Source organism: Phasianus colchicus, chromosome 4, assembly GCF_987193195.1.
Source record: "Phasianus colchicus chromosome 4, bPhaCol1.hap1.1, whole genome shotgun sequence".
NCBI lineage: Eukaryota > Metazoa > Chordata > Aves > Galliformes > Phasianidae > Phasianus > Phasianus colchicus.
The window spans coordinates 14,430,209-14,449,755 of record NC_143439.1 but is presented as its reverse complement, the minus strand read 5'-3'; the positions used below and the strand labels follow the sequence as shown (position 1 = coordinate 14,449,755).

General features: G+C 33.9%; 1 long non-coding RNA gene across 5 annotated transcripts in view; it reads left to right on the top strand.

Moving 5' to 3' along the window:
- Window positions 1–19,547, top strand: part of LOC116226087 (uncharacterized) — a 94,434-nt gene that overhangs the window by 61,583 nt on the left and 13,304 nt on the right. Inside the window, exon 1 of one of the 5 annotated variants that reach the window (XR_016466361.1) lies at window positions 16,445–16,545. The exons of the other annotated variants lie outside the window; for them this stretch is intronic. This is a non-coding gene — a long non-coding RNA (uncharacterized LOC116226087). Of the gene's footprint in view, window positions 1–16,444; window positions 16,546–19,547 lie in introns of those variants that run through there. 5 annotated transcript variants of the gene reach the window in all.

Genomic DNA, 19,547 nt, shown 5'->3' with positions numbered 1-19,547 from the left:
GAGCTCAAGGGGAAAATATTTCTGCTTTGAGGAAATACAATCCATTCTTTCAGCCAATTTTCTATAGGGAAAAAAAATGAGATGAGTAATAAAACCTGGGTGTTTATGATAATCAAAATTCAACTACCATTTCAAAAAATGGTTTGAAACCAGTGGAAATTTATGTAAAAAGATTATCATATGCTGATTATAAAAATATAATTTAATTATGCATTTGATTTATATGGTCATTATGAAAATACGCTAACGTGACATTGTATTCATAATGGGATGTATATCTTACTTGGAAAATTAAAAGCTACTTTGAAAAAACTAAAAGACTTTTAAGTATGAAAATATAGTCCGTGTTTATGTGCTAGCAGCATTTCTACATATATGAAATAGGGAATGGGTGACTGCATGTCTATTCTTCCGATCTTGATATCATGCAAGACTAAAGAGTAAATTTTAATGGAAAGAATAATTAAGAAGAAAGATGAGATAACATTATGTGGGCTTGACAGAATGCATCTAATGTATTGAAAAAATAAAAGGTGGCATTGATATAACTCTGAGTTATTAATGGTATTCGGCCATAGAAAAGCCAAATGCAGACTTTGGAAATCTTGTTTCCCATGTTGAGGGCTGTGTTCATGTTAAATTCACAACTTGGCCTCTGTTACCATAATGAGAATATTTTCATTTGCAATTTGGAAGGGGATACTTAGCATAGGCCCACATATGCCTAAAAAATAAATGGCAAAAATACATGCATACACAAAAATCAGTTACCTTGATGACTTATTTCTTCCAGTAAGAGAGAATATGATAAAAAACTATTTGCTTGAGGTAATTGCCAGTTATAAAACACAGCCTGAAGATTATACAAGGTCTAAGGAGATATGCAAAGTACCTTAAATTGAGTAGAAGAAAACTTAGATGAAATGTCAGGAATCAATTCTTAATCAAGTTTCAATTTTTTTTTCCTAGTGGATCGCAACTATAGCTTTCCCTTTGGTATTTCTGAACAAAGCACTCACATATTTGCTGTAGAGAGCAATTTTATATTTTCAGGGTCATGTACAATGTGATCTAATAAGCTTTTTCTCATCACTGATTTCTTATTGTGGTATATCAATCTGGTGATTTGGAAAATTGAAAATAGAATTGCAAACAAGATAAATACTTGCGTTGAATTTGATTCATATTTTTGCTATTACTGCTCATGATATATGTTTAATTATGTTCTTGTGCATCTGCTGAGAATTATACTTCTCTTTCAAGTATATCAATAAGGTGTTGACCTGTATCAATCACAGAATATTCAGACAGTTGTTTAAGGTAGAAGGAGATGAAATACCTTAAGGAAAGAAGCCTCTCACCATGTCAAGAAATAAATATTTGTATCTCTGTATTGTATGATAGCTGCTCTGAAAGTTATGCCTTCTATGTCATTGTTTGCCCATGATATCAGAGAAGAATGCTGGTAATATTGTGGAATATACCCAATAATATTTCCTTCCATTTTTTTGCCATGTGACAAATGGCAACAGAAGGGCAGTTTGACAAGACGAAGTCTGACATGGAAGTGCATATGAAGAAAAAATGTCATTAAATTCTTAGATACAGAAAAAATGTCAGCCATTGGCATTAATCAGTGGCTACTAAAAAGATTTCTGAATGTTTGTACAGGGAGGCAGCGGATGGTGTGTTGGTAACGATGATGTGAAATATAAGCCATGTTCTGACTACCCATGCCCAGCTGTACACCACAAAATGAAGAGTGTTTCATTCAGTCATCTGTGTGAATCATCAGATTACAACCTGGGAACAGTGTACAGAGCTTAATAGAAGCTTCAGTGCACTGGAAGTGACAGTGGCAATGTTGGAAATTGCAATGTTTTTTGCCAGGTGGGTCTCAGAAATTTTCACACAAGAAATGAAGGAACACTATATGTAAGTCTGAAGAACACCTATTCAATGGATACAAGCTGAAGTTCCTGCTTTGTACCATTAATAGTGATGTAGCACTCCTTCACCAATCAAAACGAAAGTCACAACAGTAGTCCATTGTGTAGCAGCATGTGAATTCCCATCAGAGAAAATGTCAAGACACAGCCCTCAGTAGGTGAAGTGATGTGTGCTGTCTTTTGACATGGGAGCAGAGTGATTGTTCTAGATTTCCCGTAACACCAACAAATCATCAGCTACATCATGACATCGACTAAGCTGAATGCTCAAAATCTGTGTCCATTTCTATTCAAATTATCTGAAGCAAAGTCGACCTTCACAACACTTTTCCTATCAGGTATGGGAGTAGGTTCTATAGAGAGACTATTTTGAATCTCCACATGGTTCCTGTGGTTTTTTTTTTAAATGGCCAGCGGTTACAGAGTTTACATGAAAGAAATCACACACAGCAGTTGGTTAAAAATGTAAAATGCTTTAGTTATTATCTGTTCTGAAGTGTCTTAAAAAGTCTTAATTTCAAGAAGGAGGCTGCTTAATGCTTTTTAACATTCAAGACTATTGAAGGATGCTCAAATTAGCAACCCATAAAGCAAAATAGTTCTAATCAGTTGTCATTTTGGAAAATCCTTTTGTATGTGTTATTTTAGGATCTCGGCAATAAAGAATGCATTTAAATGTGATCAGCTTTTAGGGGCAGGCAGAGTAATTGTTTTCATGCAGAAACTGTGAAAATATCTAGAGAATATAGATGGCACTATATGCTCAGAAACAGAAAATTGAGTATATGTGTATTTTATCTAGGATGAGAACAGAAAACAACTTCAGGTTGTTTTTTTTTTTTTTCAGAGCTGAAAAAAAATGAGGCTCAGGATGAATGCACCAGCAGTATCAAGAGCAATGGTTAGAGAAATAAGCACCTCAATCAGCTTGTTTGTGACAGTTTTAAAAATGCATTTTTCCTCAGAAGTAAAAAAAAAAAAAAAAAAAAAAAAAAGTGCTGTGCTTTCTATCACAGGAAGATTTCTTACTTTTGTTCAAAAGTCTTACTTTTCTTGTTTTCACTTGTCTATGTGACTCAATCCAGTTCTATGCTTGTGTTTCTGTCACTTATACTCTCATGAAATACTTCTGAAATATAGACTTTTGGCTTCTTTTGTGCTGACCACTTTTCCTCAAGCATTTTACTCAAGTGTCTTGCTTGGCTAACCAATTCATGGCTTCCATTAGAAGTTAAAAAAATTAATAATAATAATAATAAACGGGGGGGGGGGGAGGGCTGTTGAGAAAAGCATATAATAATCCAGGTGTTGTAAAAAAAAAAAAAAAACATTCCCTGCTAAGCATTAGTCAATTCTGATTACTTCTTCAAAGAGGTTATGTGTTATAGACAAACCCTAATATCAGAGGACCAACAGACTTTGGGAAACAATCTCTTTTGTTCTAGTATAAAGCAGCATAAACTATCCAGTGGATTAGAGCAGGTCATGCGCCCTACCTGTATTCAGAATTGTCGTGATTCTTAATGTTAGTTCTTCCTTTTTGTCCTCCCATGCCTTCTGAAGATGGAATACTTTTACTTTATCGCAAGTCCTCCTGGGTATATGTCAGCTCTCTAATTCATGTCTTGTCTCATATGTCAATTTTTATTAAGCTCATTTTTCTAAGCTCTTAGCTATGTTCTTTGTAGGAGCATTTTATGTATTTACAGGAGGTGTGGGATAGGCAGACACAATGAGAATGTTCTAATAAATCTAGTTCTTTTTTCTTTTTACCTTTTTAAAATACTAGCTTTTTCATTTTGAACTGCAGAAAATTATCCCAGTTAGAGAAAATAATTAGAATGCAACTATTCTGTCAATAGCTTCAGTGACTGAAGTTCAGACTGAAGTACTAATGGTTCTTAATTGTCTTGGTTAGTATCTGAAGACAGCTCTTCTTTGTCTCTCTAGTCAAAGTCCACCTCAGAATACAAAAGGTATTTTAATATGTGAAAGCCAAATATGTGTCTGAAAGATCTGTCTTTGGGGTAGTTGATAGTTTGGAACGCGAAGTAATTTAAATCCTGATAATGTGATGGAGGTAGCTACTGAGCTACCAGTTTTAACTGCAGCATATTTTATCCTTGTTTACAGCTCTCAGAAAAATAACTGAAGTTCGGTAGATGCGATTGGTTAAGGCTTGCTAGCCCGCCCATATTATGGAATCTATGCAAATTCTCTGGTGGCTTAGGCTTGAAGTCCTTGTTATAAATTTCTCAAGCTCTTCAGTTCTACAAAGAAAATAAGATTGTATAGACATGCATAGCTCAATTTCTTGGTATTCTCTTACTTGCATTAAATATGTTAAAAATTCCATTATTGCCATTTTTGGTGGTCAACTTAAGCCACCCACCCCTTTTGAATCTATTATATAGATAGAGGAAAAAAGCTTACGTATTGTATTCTTGTTAAGCTTGCCAACAGTGGTTAATACTGACTCTTAAATTGTTTTATATTGCCACTACACCTACTGATTCAACATGATAAAACTTTCATTAGTGTGTTTGTTGCTATCTGTCATGGATGTGAAGAAAACCATGAAAAAGATCCAGTTTTAAGAGTCGTGGTGTCTTCCTGTATTTGCAAACAAAAGAAAATAAGTTGTCAAGTATTCTCTTACATTTGGATAATTTGACTCAGATTTCCAGTTAGGTTTTCATGAATTCCATGAGTGCTGATGGAGGTCAGTGTCATGTTTTAATTATGTGGCAGAAAACACTGTTTATAAATTAAAAACCAATCATCTTCCCCCTTCCCTGAAGTATTAGAATTTCCCTGTTTTATGTGAAATTGAATAGTCAACGCAATGTCGTGTTTAATTTTGATAGGAGGGTTAATTTTCCTTTGTGCTATTTCTTACATTTTCAAATGCCAGTAAAATGTGAAAATCCACTTTAGAAATTGTCAGATAGGGTAGATTATGGATTAAAGATAATTAGCAAGTGGGAAGGCATGGGAAGAAATTTTTAATTCTAGTATGTGTACTTTCACTTTTATAAGCTTGATAGTGAATAAACATGTATACTTTTTGTTGTTTTGCATTAGTTTGTTGTCATACTGAGAGATTTGGTGTAATGGTGAAATTACTGCTAATGGAAGTCAAAACTGTCAAGAGTAAGTAGAAAACTTTAACTAGATTGTATAGATTTTGAGGGCTGTGCTACTTTTTTGGGAGCATTGAGAGAAGCTTTATTCTACTGTATTGAAGTTGATAGAGATCTTACAAGTACCTTCAGAAAGGTCTTCAATAAAGTCCCTGGATAAAAAAATATTTAAGAACAACCAACAGTTGACTGAGGTTCATTGCAGGACAACTAAAAAGTTAATGCGTTAACTGATTAGGTCACTTAATGTATATGTCCATTGTAAAAGAGAATAATAATATTATTTTCTTGCCACAGTCTAAAAGCATTATCTGTATATATATTGTGAGCGTTTTGATGAAAACATAAACATACAAACGCTAGTTCCTAGTAACTAGGAAGGGTGTATTAACTATGTAAAATCATGGTCATTATTGCATATGTCAAATCAAGTATTAGCTACTTAATTTTCCTGACTTGCTTCGAAAATCAGCTAGTAATTCTTTTTCCTGTGTAATATATACCAATAATTAGTGTTTGTACGCAGCACAGTTGAAGTAGTTTTATGAGTTGGACACAGATTATTTCAGTGGCTGTTTCTTCATCTAACATTGTCTTGAGCATGGCAGAGATGTCATCTGTTAAATAGGTTAATTATTCTACATTGTTTTCTACTGGGATAATTAAAACTTATCTACAGTTTGAACCACTGTAAGAATCTAAGTAAATACCAGTATTGGAATTAGCATTCAATCTGGAGACTTAAAAGTCCTTTTCAGAACTTCTTTTTTATATTTTACATTTTGGAATTCAGTCTTCAATTTAATGGGGAAAAAAAGTGCAAACCTATCAGCTGCAATGGATGCTTTATTTCTATTGGAAAATCAGGGAGCAAGGCAAATATCATTATCACAACTCTGGACTTTTCAAGAGAGCTGTTTTTGACCTATTCAGGGATGTGGTTGGTGGGAGAGAAGAGACATTCAGGACATTTAACTGGTTTTCTACTACAAGAATGGTCCATCTTTGGGGATTCGTAACTTGAATGGGAAGGGCCTTGTGCAACCTTTGCCAGTTCACCCTTGTTTTAACAGGAATATTAATCTATGTGACCTCCTTAGGTTCCTTTCAACCTCAACTAGTCTAAGATTTGCACGTCATCCTTAATACAGTTTCATTTCATTGCAGCTGATATTTCCAATGTCCATGGTACAATAGAATTTACTTAATTTGGTAAAATAGAATTTAATTTTGCATATGAGTCAAGTGCTATAGTGTATGTGGACAGTTGTATGTTAGTGAGCTTTAATGAAGCAGACAACTTAGTTTATTTTCTGAAGACTTTCCTTAATTTACATGTGATCTTTCTAGATATGTAGAATGTTCAGAAGCTGAACATTATATGACTTCTTTCTGGAATAACACTGTACTGAAAACTTACACTACGTCAACTAGTAGCCTTGGAAAACTTATAGAAAACTTTTCAAAAGAGATAGCATAGATGCTATTGGTATTAGTGGGAGTTTAGTATGTTTATCACGAGGAGGAAAAGTCTTTTCTCAATATATGTAGGTAGTTTATAAAAATAACAAAAAATCCTTGCAGATAAATTAAAAGAAGTACAGGCAGCATAGTGAAGTGGTTTTTAGTTGTACATAAATATTTTTTTCTTTTTCTCCAGGTACCATAGAGAAAAATTCAATTGCATTTTTTATAACAGACTTGCAGTGGTGGAAGACCTCAGGTCTTCCATTGATGATGTGTTTTTCTAGACCAAATAAACAAATCTTTCAGTAATTCTTCATGTCAGTAAAAAAAAAACTTACAGCTTTTGTTAGTTTTATTGTGTTTCTGAAGATGTTTTCCAGTTTGTTGATTTCTTTTCTGGAAAAAAAAAAAAAAAAAAAAAAAAAAAGGCCTAGCTTAAGCCCAGTATTCTAAGTAGGATTTAAAAATTCTGAGTGGATAAACACACTACTGGTGATATTCCTATTTAAACATGTTATTATGACACTTAATTCCAGCAGGAATATGTTTATTGCTCATTCATAATCCATTTATTTTCCATCTGTAAAATGCAGACTGTTCTGGTATTCCTGATTTTATTTTTGTGCACTTGAATTTTTCTCAACTCACTAGTTTTTCTTTTGGGCTATGATCAATCCAAATGGGAAAACTGAACAGAAAGATCATTAAACTGTAGTTAAAAGCAACATACATGCATAAAAAGTACCTAATGAATGTTCTTTAAAGATATTCAAGAAAAAAGGGACTTTTTCATAAAAATAAATTAGTGTAAACTTGGTTATTTTCTTCAGAAAAATCAATATTCACAATGGGAAGAACAGTATTTTTGAGCTGTAGAAGAATGACTCTGAGTGTCTAGAGTAACATTTGAAACAATATATACAATATATTTTAAGCTGAACAATGAGGAAAATAATGATTAATGTTATGACTTGATTTGAGGCTTATTCTAAACGTTATTTGAAAAAATTAAATAATATCAATTAAAAAAAAACATTGAAACCTGGGAGTTTAAAAAATGACAACTAAATTATGTTAATGGCCCTGCTCAGACTTATTCAGAAATCCTAGGTATTGAATAACAGATGTCAGCTGGGAATTAATGATCGGTACAAGACCTTTCTGTTGCTTTCAACAGAAGTCATGTCAGTCAAGCAGGACTGGAAGATTTATTACAGGTATTAGTCAATGATAAGTTTAAAATCATTGCTGAGTTATAATTTGTCAAATAAAGTACTCTCCTTTTATAGACTTATAGCCTTGTGTTTGGGAGAGCATGTACAATTAACAGTCAGCAAATTTTGTTATATTATTTTTGCTGAGTTAGGTAAGGACTGTATGTTTTGGAAATTCTGTCTTTGGGGAATTCTAAAATATTCTATTCACCTTGCTAGTTTCTGTACTCTTCTCATTAATTTTTTTTTTCCCTGTGAGGTTGAGTCCTTGGCTGACTATGATAGAACTGCCCAGTTTGTGTATATGAATGCATGAGTCAAGGTGTGGGGAATGTGAGGTTTTGTATTTTTATGTCTATTTTAGCTGCATGGTTTTTCTTGTGTCATTGAATTCAAATTCAAACTGGAATATTTATGCGTACCCAGGTTACCTGTGAAACACAGCACTGTCTAAACAACAGACACTGCTATGTTTTACTGATATATTTAAGATTGTTTTAAGTAAAAGTATTTAAAATCAAAATGAGGTTGGTTCTTCCAAGCCTCAAAGAGGACCTCAAAAATCATCTAGTTCCAGTGCCTGCCCTGGACAGGGCTGCCATTCACTAGATCAAGCTCCACACAACCCTGTATAGCCTGGACTTGAACACCTCCAGGCAAGAGGCACAGCTTCTCTGGGCAACCTGTGACAGTGCCTCTCTACCCTCTAAGTAAAGTTTCTTCCTAACATCTAACCTAAATCACCTCTTGTAGCTTAAAGCCATTTCCTATTTTCTTATCACTCCTACCATTGTATAAAGTTGATTTATCTCTACTTTAAATACTGGAAGACCATGACTCTTATCTTTTCCAGACTGATCAAGCCTAGCTCTGTCAGCCTTCATAGGAGAGGTGCTTCAGCCCTCTGATTGTACTTGTGAACGTCCTCTGGACTCTCTCAGTAAGCTCGACATTTTTTCTGAGTTGTGGATGTAGTACTCCAGATGGAGTTTCATGAGGTCAGAGTAGAGAGGGACAATCACCTCCCAGTAAATGGTACTATAATGAGTTTATTAAGAAATCTGAGCAGCAAGTTGGATTAATTTTAAACAATGATAGGAATGTTATATAATTTGGTCTGTGGGGAATGAGTAGAATTTTTATGTTATTCATAATAATGTTAATAGAAGCACATTCTTTTTGTTATGTAGGTATTACATATATATTACATGTTGTGTGTATACTAAATATTATCATAAGATCGTAGAATACCCTGAGTTGGAGAAAACCTACAGGGGTCATTGAATTCAAATAAATTCTCTTGTTATTAAACTTTAGTACAGTTCATTTGATATTATAATTACTCTTGAAGTCTGGGTTTTTAGATTAAAGAGCATTCATGCTACCACTCATTTTGATTAGTGGGGGAGAGGTGATCATGATATTGAAGTTGATGCTTTATAGTAAAGAGTTTTAATTGCTTGTTTAGTTTTCTCCGAAGTACAATGCATAGTTAAGGATATTATTCCTTATAGCAGTAATACCATGTTTTAAGATACTTCTTACAGAAAGTTTCCACCCTATAAATATCCAAAACAAGACAAGGCAGGACACTGATGCACATGCAAAGAGTTTCACAGCAGGCAGTGAAATGTAGCACTCAAGTACCTTCCTGCTAGACTGTTAACTGCAAATGTTTATACAAAGTTATGATATTATACTAAATATATAATGCTATTTTAGAAAGAAAAGATTATTTGAAAACAGTCTGCTGACTAAAACACAGACATGAATCTGTTCCTGACTACATGTAGATCTTATATGCTTCCATGATACTATATTTGCTTCTGTAATACTACACTTAGAATCCTCAGCTTTTAAAAAAGTCATACAACTTTTGATGCTTGAGCTACATTTATTTCTGGAGGTGTAAAAAGACTCTCACTTACCTATATTATTGTATCCTTGTCACACATGGCGTAATATAAATAATTTAAAATAATTTTAAAATGTTGTGACATACATGGAAGGAGGACTCTCAGAGAACTCGGACATAGCATGCTTATAGTCCTTATGGCTTATTTTGTGAAGCCCTTATTCATCTACAGAAGTTCCAAATATTTGAGAGAAAGAGATTAAGAAGTGAGTTTTTAAAATCTTTGCAAAGAAGTTTAGACCTGTGAAAAGATCTATCCTCAGGAGCAGTCTTAGGTAAACTGAAATCTAATAATCTATTTGCTACTTGAACTATTATTTTACATTTCTTCCCATTCAGTTTTTATCACGTACCACCTTCTATTTGTTTGGAGCTCTAACACATCCTAAAAAAGAATGAAATTTTGAAGTGACAAAAATGTTTCCACTACCTCTGAGAGGAAGAAAAACATCAAAAAAGGGAAGCCTAGCTTTGAAATCAATTGCCAAGCACTAGTGCAGTTACTGTCAGATCAATTCATAAACATAAATGAAGTTAGTATGAAAGTAAGATACATGTATCTCTAAAGCCGCCAGTTATTTCCAAACTTATTCTTAAATCTAGAGGCAGTTAAGTATAATTTGTATTTTTCAGCAGGGGAACGTGAGTTCTGTTATAATTTCTGAATACTTAGTGTTTTTAACAACTACCAGATGAATGTGGAAAGGGAATGGCTATGAGATATGACTTTGTGTCTGTTCTCTGTTTTTCAGACAAAGCATTTTATTGGCCTACTGACTAAATGTTATGTTATGCTGTGTTTGTGTTTCACAATCACTATTAGATACAACCAGTACGAGTTAAGAACAAACTTTCTTTCAGACCAATAAGCATATTTATTTGATGACATCTATTTCTCTTCTGAAACCAGGGTAAGTTGACAAGAGACAAAATGAAAGCATTTACATATATAAGCAAAGGTTAGGTTTACAATAGTTAAAAAAAAAAAACAAAACAAAACAAAAAAGCAAATACAATCACTCAAAATGTAAAAGAAAGCCAAACTCATAGTTAAAACTTAGAGTTTTAATTTAAGGAGAAGAATTACTTTATTTGGGAAAACCAACTTAAGATTCATGGATATAATTTATTTTTGGCAGAAAAAGATAACATATTACTGGCATTTACAGAAAAGGAAAAGTATAAGAGAAGTTTTTTGTTTGTTTGTTTTTTGGATGGATGGCTTTATTTTAGTTTTTCCTTTGAGATCATTTTTTGTTTAACATGTTTCCAGGACCTGAAAAACCTCCATGTTTTTCAGTCAGTCCTGAAAAACTTAGTGAAGGACAACTGTTTCCTTCCTTCTACATTTTTTCCCCTCGAAAAATTACCAGAAGAGTTGCTTGACATTGTTTCAGTTTCTCCCTAGGGACAGTCATGGATATAGCTGGTTTCTCAGAAGAATTCCTTATTAGCTTTCAGAACTAAGCTTCATCACTTGGTTGCGTTTTAAAGATCACAGCCAACCACAGATTTAAGGAAGTGTTACTAAACAATTTACTGGATTCTCTGACTTGGAAGAAAGCCAATGTATAAATTAGGGAAAGCACAATATCAGTTTGCAGACAGCAGCGAAGGAAGAAACTTTGGAACTGTCTCATTGGAGGGGGCCTACGTGTATTATCAATGGCTTGAAGTTCAGAAGAAGCAAGATATCAATTGGTTGAGAAGAGAACAGTTATCAGGTGATTGTTGGAAGTGAGAATGATAACATTTGTTCCCTGATTGTTTGGCTTTTTGTTTTGGTTACTTCAAAGGGATTAAGGCGTTATCCTCCAAGAAGGCAACAAGGCTGACTGCCCAGCTGAAGTAGATGGTGCATGTCAGCAGTGACAATGGTGACATGATAGATGAGAGACGTTCTGGATGACCATGCTGATTTTTATGAGTGTGGCATGCAGGCTCTTGGTCATCTCTGATAAAGATAGCATAGCTAACAGTGATGACCATTTTGAAAAATAGTGTAGCTGAGAATCTGCTCTTTCAAACTGTGTTATTGCGCTCTTTGTTTCTGTTGTAGTTTCCATGGAAATAAATAGAAGGCATTATTTTTCAGTGGCCTATATATATTGTACTTACTGGAAGAGCACTACAAAGTATATAAAGTTATCAAACAACCTCATCACTGCTGTTATTGTTGGATTACAGCAGCAATGAAGATAGGCTGACATCACAGAAAGTTTCTGTCACTTGGTTCAGGAAAAAAATGCATATTAACTGCGTAAAATTTGGAAAGATGGTGGTAATGTGTTAGAATGTTTGAAATTAGATGAAATTTTTGTAAGATATATATGTAAGTTCCAACTATTTTAACATAAATAATTCATTTAAAATATTTTTTAAATCAGTGTTTTACTGGTGATGCTCTGAGGGTGGAAGTGATGTAAGTTAACAAGTTTGTCATCAATGAGATAAGACATCTCAAATTGTAGGCCATCAGTACAAGGCTTTATGAACTTTAGTGTCTGAAGTGTTTGAAGGGGGTGATTTTGGGTCTGTATCTCCAGAAGCTATACCTATGGCATTTGGACATGAAAGGGACAATCAATTCCTAAGAATATTTGCTCAGTAAAAATTTTTCCTCATTTTATTTATAAAAAAAAATCTGCTTTTTTTTTTTTTTTTAAGCTGCTGCTTAAATAAGCCTTTAATCCTTTAATTTCTGAAAACATTGGTTCAATTAGTCAGTCAAAAGTTATTGTCAAATAGACCATTTCTAATTGGTAGGAAAAATGATGTGGGAAGGTTGCAAAAAAGGAAGTACACAAATACATAGCAGAACTAGCAAAAATGGTAAGTGGATTTCAACTACTTCTACCTACACATCGCAAATGCCTGTCAAATGAGCACGTTTAATGCCGAGACTGAGTAATTTGAAATGTGTAGCTTACCTGCTTAGATACTTCTCTACATTTGAAATGATGATTAGACTCTGTTTTTCTTGTCTTTTTGTGTCTATTTTGATATACTGACTCACTAGTAAATTCAAAAATATTTATTTACGAGGAAAACTAATCAGATTTTCTCTTCAGACGTTATAAGGAAATAATCAAGATTTACAAAAGAGAATAATCAGTGGAGAACCTACGAGGCTTTGGCAGAAACTACATAATACATAAGCATGGTATAATTTACTACATAAACATGAAATTACATATTGGTATCTTGTTGGAATTGACCAACTTTCTAAATTCAGCTAAATATGTCATACTATGCAATCTCACATCAACATAATATGAAAGTAACTTTCAGCATCCTTGATTCAAAGGACAGGAAAGGAAAAAAAAAAAAAAAAAAACAATATGTCCCTGAGCTGTGGTAAATGATAATTGGATGGATAAATAAAGAAAAATGCAGGTGCTTTCTTTACAGCTATGATGATTAAGGATTGATGACCTTTTTCAGCTCTACTTGAAGAGTAAATATTTCAAATGCTAATAACTTTATGTAAATGGAGACTAGTGATTTATGAGAACTGATGATTTTGTGCACAATGCTGCAGAACATCTAGGGCTAGTTTAGTTTTCATACCTTCTGCCTGAACACAGTATATGATGTTAGGCAGTTTGTGCCTAATTGGCTCCTAGTTTTGATGGTTTTATGAGTTGCTCTTACTACTTACTTGTAGCATTAGTTCTTCAGCTTCTCCCACTGTATTTCATGTTGGCGATTAAGTAAAACCACACAAAGGTGGGTGCTCAGCATAAGGAAATGGTTATTCTCCAGAATGTATCTGAATAACTCTGTTGATCTTAACCTAGAAGGAGATTGACTGAGGCAAGTCACAATTTACATTGTTGTGCTGTGATGGATTTAAGCTGAAGTGATAATACTAATAGATGACACTGCAGTCTGTATGAAGCCTAAGACAGTACCTGATCCAATGTGTTTTGAAAGTAGTGCAGCTTCAATGATCCACTTAATGATCTCTATGGGAGATCCTCCTCCTCTGCATATCTTTTTATTACACTTCACTTAAAAATTGAGTATACTATTAACAAAATGCAAAGACAGGTTATGCATAACCAGTGCAATGTTTCCTATCAGCTGCTTCACAGAGGTGTTCAGAAGCTGATAGTATAAAATTGATGGCAAAAGCCAGCTTTTTGCTTCCTTCTACTTTGCCTCCAGCTGTGTCAGAGCTAATTTGAGTGAAACACCTAATTATCTATTAGCCAAGGTTGTAAAATAAAATCAGTCACAGCCCTCTATGAAAAATGGCTAACAACTTTCTGCTCATTAAAAATCAAAGCATATACTTACTCTTATATGATACAAAATGACCAGAATAAAATCCGCTTAAATTTATGAAGTATATTAAAAACAACAACAAAAAACAACAACAACAACAACAAAAAAACAAGAATAACAACAAAACAACAACAACAAAACCCACAAACCACAATTAAAACTGAAGCATCTGGAATGAAATAATCATTTTCCTTTTAAACTGTGCTTTATAAAATACTATTAGCTTAGAAAAGATCTCACACTACCTCAATAACATTAATTTTGTAAAGAAATAAAGAATAGTAAAGAAATAGTTTCTGATTACCCATCAAGTAGTTCATTAAAGTGTGTCTTGATCTTCAATGGCAGAACAAAATACTATTCTCAAAAGCAAACATGGTTTAGATTACTATTTGTGAGATACATATTTCGTCAGTGTTGGTAAACTTTAAAACTGAATGTGAACTTCCAGGTTTAAGAAAGGATTCTATGAATTCATGCAAAACAGATTCTAAGGGAGAACGAGTGGAGATAAATTCTCTAACACATCATTAATCCAATACCTGTGGACACTGGGGAAGTATCAAGGAAATGAACCACAGGAAGTTACTAAGATGATATTCCTAAACAGATTCTTCTATTTCCACTAACAGCAATATGAGATTGATGGGCCCGCATAGTGGAGTTTTTCATATATTCTTTTTTGTAATGCTGTTCTTCAATTAGAAATGATAGAGCTTCTAATTTCATACATGTTTCTTTAGTGGCTATTTTTTTTTTTTAAGTGTAATGAAGCCTTCATAATAGGTCACACTAAAAAGAAAAACAAATATGTAGAAGGCACATAAAGACATAATTGTCACAAATATTTTTTTCATGTGTATCACTAACAATGTGTTTCTTGTGTTCTGAAATCTCAATTATACTTTAGAATATCTCAATAGCAAGTTTTGAAATCTTAATATGTCACTTATTTCAGAGCCTGGAGGTTTTTTTGAAATGACTTAGTATTCCTTGATGTTTGGTGGCATCATTTAGTGAGAGCTTTTATCAGGGTCACTTATTACTATGAGCCTAGTCAAGCAGAGAAGGAACCCACTGAGTGAATGACAGGAACATTACCTTAGAAAAGCTTAGAAAGATTTGTTTGGTGTAGCTTGACTGTCTGACCAACAGCTGACAAATGCTGATGTGTACAACCTGCTCACTGAACCCAAATTATGTCTGGTTTGTTTAACTTATTCCTACTTTCTGCTTTGAAATAACAATAACCTGCTCTGTAGTATAGTCCAAATTATGGTAAAATGACTCAACCAAAAAAATAGAATTGCGATGCTTGTGCTTCTTTCTCCAAATTATGTAATTATTCTGAAAAAAAAATATTGTGAAAAATCTGAAAACGTCCATAAATCTGTGTTGTCCTGAGGGTAAGTGTGCATTTAACATGTTTTGGCTGAAGTAATGTTGCAGGTTAGTACTGGAAATGACATTGAAAGCACTACTGAAAAAGCAAGACCCTCATCATTGGATAAAGAAAAGTATTTTGAACTAAAAGACTTACCGCCCAAGATAAGCAAGCTATGCCTGCGTGCTTTTGAGTGAGGAAACTTTTCATTACTTCTTTCATGCTCACTAATGCAGTCTTCTTTCTCTCTCTTTCTCTCTAAGATGCATCTTTATTTTCCCTTTTGATACAAAATCTGTTTTTCTCAAATTAATTTACTGTCACTGTATTACATTGACTTTCTTGGGGACTTTTATCTCATGTAAACAGTATTCATTTATCTCTTATAACAAGAGATCATGCTTTTGCCAATGTATTAGTACAGCCCAGCAACAACTAAAATTACATTTTTGCTGACTGCATTCAAAGAGACAGCACATTCGTTTCACCTCTTTTAATCATTTGTGCAAAGTATGCTCCAGCTGGTTGTAATTGGTCTGGAATGCAGTTTGGCTGGCAAATTCCTTCCTGTTCATTGGATAATTTCAAAACAGAGGTGAGTAGTGAGGGGCAAAATCTTTCAACTGCACGTACTCTAGAATAAATCTTGGAAAATTTCCCATCACTCCTGCTAGTGAAAGCTGATAGTCTAAAAATGAAAATCTGGCTTTTTACAATCCTGGGAACTCGGATCACAGGGCTTAACTTTGTTTTTAAAAAGGAAGACCTCAGTGAGCACATGGCACAAATTGTGTGGTATGTTGTTAGTCTTCAGCTGATCTGTAGCTGCAGAAATACATGCAAAGAAGTCTGACGTGTCTAGCTTTCAAGTGAGTACAACATTTCCCAGAATTTTGTTCTTATTTCTGAGGCGTATTCCAAGGTGATCCATATAGAGGGATGTCATAGAAAACAAAGATAATTAATAACAGCTGAAATACATACTGATGTTTCTGAAAAAAAGAAATTAGCATTCTACTTAACCAATTTGCTTTGTTATTGTAATGCTTTAATAGGATTGAAAGTACTACAATAATAGCAGGGTGGCAAAGTCTTTGGCTGCAGCAAACAAGAACAAGCCCAAGTGCAGCAGCGTGTGTGCAGAAATGAAGGAAAAGAGCTGCTTCCCTTCAGAAGGCTGCAGGTAGGCAAGGATACCCAGTAAGAGATGCCCTCACCACCACTCTTAAATGAGATGTCACGTGGGGTGGATCTTGGCTTCACTCCTTCCAGTCACTCAGGTGCATGCCTTGGGTTGGCCCTGCCTTCCTACTAGGTGTGTTGTATCATTGTATCAGGCTATGACTTACCACTACAGTTATTCAAAAAGATGAATGCTGATAAAATATGCAGTTTTAATGTGTGTTCAAAGTCTGAATTTTCACATAGAAATTTAATGTTTACTTTTAAGCTGTTTTTAGAGTTGAGAAGCTTAGTTACATGTTTGTTAGGTACCTTTGTGTATGTATATTAAAAAAAAAAAAAAAATCACATAAATATGCAACATTTATTGTGCCAAAGAACCAGGAAAATTTAATGCTTTTTCCCCCCAACTGTTGAGTTCATTATATCCTTGTTTTTAGCCTATGTTTTTAGAACAAGGATGTTTAAAAACACACTTGTATAACAGCCATTCTGAAATTCTTTCCTATCAGGTGTCAGTAGAACTCTAAAAATACACAGTTTTCTCATTAGAAAAAGCTTTTCTATCACAATTTTTCCCATTTGAATGCACTATTTTGCAAGTCACTGGAAACCTGCCTTTTACCTTTGTACCAAATTAAGTCATGTTGTTTGCCTTGACAGTTGCATAAATAGCTACTTAAAATGCTGGAGAAAGGCGTACTGGGTCTTAGTACTTCATGGATGGCTTTTGGGGCAGACAAATTTCAAGAACTTTAAGTGACTGAATAACTAGAATAACTGATTTAAATACCATGACTATATAAAGGAAGCCAACAAAACTACTGTACCTTAAATTATAACTATGTATAAAATCTCCTGTGGTGGAAAAAATAAAAAGAAATCACGAAACTTCGTTTTCTAAGCTGAAATGCACTTTTAGGAAACTATCATGGGCTACCTCAGTAATAATTGCCAATTATCTTTACACTGGTGACATTTAACTGTACAAAAACAAAACAAAACAAAAAACTTTGGGAAAATAATTTTTTTACTTATTTTCCTCTAAAGTGGACAACTATATCTGAAAAGATATTTACCATCTATCATCTGATGAGGCTTTCAAAGGAGCCAATTACATATTTCCTTCTGTCAGTATTGCAGCATTATAGGCTTTTCTGAAGCATTTTTTTTAGCTAACTTGTAAAAATTGTCTTAGGCATTGGTTTTAGGGAGGAAGCATTTATAGCGTAACTGTGATTTTGATGGTTATTTCTACTCATAGATTCAATCAGAAGGAATACGTGAAATAAAGCTTCAGGTAAATAGACTCTAAAGAAGATTAGTGTAGTGAGAAGTTCATTTGGCAGGGACACCTTGATGCAAAGTATCTCAGTAATCAGTATATCTCTGACAAATTAAGTGTAGGAAACATCTCATGTAAGAAATAAGATATAAAATTAAGTTCTGTTGGTGACTGTTGGGAGGTCAAGCTGTATGCAAGTCAAGTGATATCCATTGGTAGATATATTTACATGAGTTTTAGTCATTACTAAAAAAAAACCTGTTCTTTTGTGCAGAATTTTTGTTGAATGACCTCACTATTGATATCTGAGCACTTTGCACTGAATGACAACACAAACATCACGTTTTATATGCTGTTTTTCTGACAATTGATGCATCCTTCTTCTCTCCCGCTCCTTCTGTCTCTGACTCTCTCCAATTTGGGAATACAATTGCTTGCTGGTTTGGCTTTTCTTAATTTCAGCACTGGATAGAAATTCAGATCTAAAGTAGTATAGAGAAGTTTTCTGCCTTTGAATTACAAATGAACATTCTTAAATGAAAATAAATTTTATCATCTGTTTTTCTTGAAAACAAACAAACAAAAACCCCATATCACACTCACATCCATGTGTGTCTGTGTAGTGTTATGCTGGCAGTCAAAGTTACGTTTTCTCAGATATGTGAATATAAAAAAAGTTTACAGTTCTGTTTTAAATTGTATTTAACTAATCTGCCATGAAGAATCCAACATTGTTTAGTCCGTCTAGGTGAGGCTTTGTCAGCATAAACTCTTTTGAAGCCATGCTCCAAAAGTACTGTTAGCAGCTAGAGAAAATGTGAGATGGTGAGAAGGCAAAAATCAGAGAGCTATGAAAAATTACTTATGAACTCAAATCAAGCAGACAACTCTTTCTTTGCTGATACCATTCAAACGTGAAGCAAGAAAGAATATTTGCTATTCAAGTGGAAGAGCTCCTGCAGCACAAGGTAGGACTGATAAAGTTTAGCACATTCATCATGAAGTTAAGGTCAGTGAATTAGTTATCTCATGCTTTATGGATCAGTTTGAGAGGATATTCAAAGCATATGGATTTTGTAATATATTCATTTTTAAACATTAAAGAACGAACATTTAAATAAAAGTTGGGGAGGGTAAAGCTGTATGATTATTATTAGTTATTATTATTGTTTTGATTAAGTTAATCTTTTTGTTTGTCCTTAATTTTTTTAAAGGAGAGATTCTGTTAAGTACCCTTTTCAGAATGTCAGTGTCACATAGCATTCAGAGAACAGGACAGAAATGAAAAACCTAGCTTTACTGATAGCTTACCCTGTTAGCAAGGCTTTGCAGTTCCTATTTCTATACTTAAAGGTACCCATCTGTAAATCTGTCATAATCTACTTTTCGCAGGAAAGTTGTGAAGAGCAGATTCATAGAAGTGCTTTTACACCTTCTGATGAGCTCTGTATTTGAGCATATTATCTTGCATCTTTGCCATTTGTTAAAAATTTACCGTTTGGTTAGTTGTATTTCTTTGATAATACATTTAAGTAAGCAAATATTTCACATGCAGGTCATTGCAGGAAAGTTGCTGCTTACAGTTTCTTCCTTAGAGGAATATAGGAATATATAATGGTTTCCCTGTATAGGTCACACAGCTGTGCTGTGATACTTTCTTACTGCTTACAAATCATTTCTGAACAATGTTAGGCTCTCTGGATAAGGATTCATTTGAG